This window comes from Echinops telfairi, unplaced genomic scaffold (genome assembly GCF_000313985.2).
Source record: "Echinops telfairi isolate 266 unplaced genomic scaffold, ASM31398v2 ScPeMD7_6;HRSCAF=24_1, whole genome shotgun sequence".
In the NCBI taxonomy this organism is placed as follows: Eukaryota; Metazoa; Chordata; class Mammalia; order Afrosoricida; family Tenrecidae; genus Echinops; species Echinops telfairi.
In genome coordinates this window covers 19,361,021-19,364,623 of record NW_022103903.1, presented here as the reverse complement: position 1 = coordinate 19,364,623, position 3,603 = coordinate 19,361,021, and the positions used below count along the sequence as shown (strand labels likewise).

Genomic DNA, 3,603 nt, shown 5'->3' with positions numbered 1-3,603 from the left:
ATCAGCTTTCTTCGCCACATTTGCTTATGCACCCATTTGTCTTCAGTGATCCTTTCGACACCTCGTGATCACACAGGCTGATATGTTCTTCCATGACAGTGACTAATCTACAGTTAGATTTAATTATATTGAATGTCAATAGACTAAATGCATCAATCAAAATACAAAGAGTAGCAGACTGTATTGGACATTGAGATCCATCAATTTGCTGCCTTCAAGAGACACATTTCAAACTCACAGACAAAAATAGACAAGAGTTGGCAAAAAAATTAATGACACTAATGTCAATTTTTTAAAAAGCAGGGGTGGCAGTATTAATCTCCAACAAAATGAAACCTAAAGATATACAACATAGCAAGAGACAAGAATGGCCATTACATAATGCTCAAAGGATCAACAGACCAAGAACTCATGACCTTAATAAACATATATGCTCCAACGATAGACCCTCACAATTCATCAACCAAATTCTCAAAGAAATGAAAAGAGAAATCACCACATCAACAATTATAGTAAATGATTTCAATACACCACGCTCAAAGAAAAGAAACAGAAGAGCTGAAAAACTCAACCACTTAGATATTTAAAGAAATCTCCAACCAACAGCAAAAAATTATGCATTCTTCTCCAATGTACATGGCTCATATTCTAGGATAGACCACATGTTGGGCCATAAAATTCAAGCACATAGAGATCATTCAATCCCTCTCCTCTGACTACAGTGTCATAAAAATGGAAATCAAAAATAGAAAGAATAAAGAACAAACACAAACACTTGGAGACTTAACAACACATTACCCCAAAAGATTGGGTAACAGCCTAAATAAGAAAGGAAATTAAGAAGTTCCTAGAAACTAATGAGAGTGATAGCACAGTATACTAAAACCTATGGAACACAAGGAAAGCACTTATCAGAGATTACTTTATTGCAATTAATGCACACATGGTAAAAAGGAGAGAATTGTGGTCAGCTCCTTACTCAGCACCTCCAGCAGTTAGAACAGGGTCAACAGCATAAACCTTCTGAAAGCAAAAGAAAAGAAAGCATAAGAATATAGGAGAAATAAATGAACAGGGAAACAGAAAAACAATGGAAAATAAATCAACAAAGCAAAAAGTTGGCTCTTTGAAAGGATCAACAAACTTAACAAAGGAAAAGAAGGAATATATGACAAGATCTAAAATTGGGGATGAAACAAGGGAAGTCACAACTTCTTTTATTTAAAAAAAAAGGGGGGGTGGATTGAGTAGTTAGTTTATGCCAACCTGACTGATAAACACATGTGGGGTTAATTGAAAGGCGGATGGATAAATGGCTCAGTGAGCCGCGCCTTTCTAATTCTCTGGTCTCTTGCTTTCTGATGGTCAGACCAGGGTGAAGCTGCCTTAGCCAGTTCCATGCTTTAGCTAGCAAGGCTTACTTCCTGCAAGACATCCCGGAGGAGAAGCCACATGGACCTACCCCGATGCAGCTCTGGGTGCTGGAGGAGTCCTGTGGAGACCCCTGCCAGTGCTGAGATCCTTACACGTTCACTGACTCAGCTTTCCTCCTACAGTCGGCATCATTGCGTCTGTTTTGTGAGATGGAGGAGGACTTTGTGGATTGGTGTTGGACATATGGGTTAATGGGTTAATGTTGGACTTGTGGGCTTGGGCAGCACTGGGTTGGGATATTTTATGGATGTGCACTTAACTTTTATATAAACTCTCTTATACATGAGTTTCTGTGGATTTTTTTCTCTAAAGTACCCACACTAACAGAAGTTCCCACATCAGATCTCACTGATGCAGTCTCTGGAGTATGGTGTGCACCTTGAAGGTACGGGATTTGGGGTTTTTTTTTAACTTCCAGAGCCACTAAAGACTGGTTTCTACTTAAAATAATAGTGTATGATAGACATGTAGCTAACTGTAACATTTTGCTTTATTCTGTAGTGATGTCCAACAGACTGCTCTCAGTTGATAATATTTCACTTGCTATAGGTTTTCTGCATCCCTTGATTTCTGTGGTTTGTGACTAAGAATAATTTTATGCAGGTCTAATATAATTCATGATTTCTTTTTTTAATTTAAGCAGTTTAATTGGCATACAATTAATAAACTGTACAATTCAATAGTTCAATCACATCAAGAAGTGTACAATCATCTTCACAATCAATTTTAAACATGTTCTTCATTCTTATAAGCATTTCTATTTTCCTCCAACCATTTCCCTCCACCCTCCCCTGCCATACCCCCAAGAAACCATTAATCCAGTTACTGTATTCATAGATTTACCTATCCTGGATTTAATATACAGAAAAATATTAAAACAAAAACTAACTACAATAGCAAAGTAAAATAGAGGAAAAAAACCTCAACTTAGAATAAAGCAAACTACATTAAAACCTAGAACAAATTTAGAATGGCTCAAAGGGGCGATCAAATGGTAAGATGTTAAATTTTAACAAAACTGCATTATAATTAATTATTTCTGCTGTGAAATATTACAACTATTAAGATATGCAATGATTAATATTATTATGCACTGATACTATTTATTTTTGGTGCATTTATAGAAATATCCACTTTAATGACCACTATAATGTTTTATACTCAGGTCCTCTTTGACATCCTTATAAAAAAGTTAGAAATAGGCAAAGACAAAGTTTACTCTATACACACTGTCCATCTGCTCTCTGTTTCGTTGGCTATGGTATTGTCTTCTTCATGTATGTGAACCTGATATCAGGCCTAGCTGAAGTTCAGGGCAAAATATGATCTCTAAATTACATGATTTTCATTTCTCTGGTAAATCCAAACTCAATGCCCTCAAGTTGATTCTTACTGATAGCAACCCTATCTACATGATAGACCTGTCTCCTTAATTTCCAAGACTCGATCTTTATGAGAGTAGAAAGTCTCAGCTTTCTCTCACAGAACAACTAGTGATTTCAAACTGCTGACCTTGTGGTTAGAATCCCAATGCATAACCTACTATTCTGCCAGGGCTCCTTGACTTGATAACCCCCTTTATTAGCTTTAGAAATAAAGAGGTTAAAGGTGCTTTGAAAACATTTGCAAATAACTCCCAAAGCAAATTTGAAAGTTTGTCACTTCTCACCCATTTGCATGAGCAAGTACTAGTCCCACAGATTAGCCATGGATCTGCTCTGTCACAGTGGGTTAGTGATCAGGGTGAGCACTATGCACTATGTTAAGAAATCCAGTTTTGTAAAATGTTTTACTTGACGTGGGCCCAGAGCTGATATACTTGGAAACATTTTTTTCTGCTTTAGCTGAATATTCTGTTTGTTAAAACTTGCTGTTTGCAAGATAACCTTCTCCCAATTTGCATTTAATAAATGACAGTAATTAAGGCTGATATATATAAATTACATATGTGTATGTGTATATGTGTATATGTATATATGTATATACATATACATACACACACACACATATACAGCAGTTCTTGACTGCTCTGGTGGCATAGTGGTTACACACTGGGCTGCTAACAGCAAGGTCAGCAATTCAAAACCACCAGCCACTCCGCGGGAGAAAGACAGACTTTCTACTTCGGTAAAGAGTAACAGTCACAGAAACTCTCAGGGGCAGTTCTAC

General features: G+C 36.8%; 1 pseudogene; it reads left to right on the top strand.

Moving 5' to 3' along the window:
• The window catches only part of LOC115868093, a 7,788-nt pseudogene extending 4,992 nt beyond the window's left edge, over positions 1 to 2,796 (top strand).
• The last annotated feature ends 807 nt before the right edge of the window (positions 2,797 to 3,603 follow it).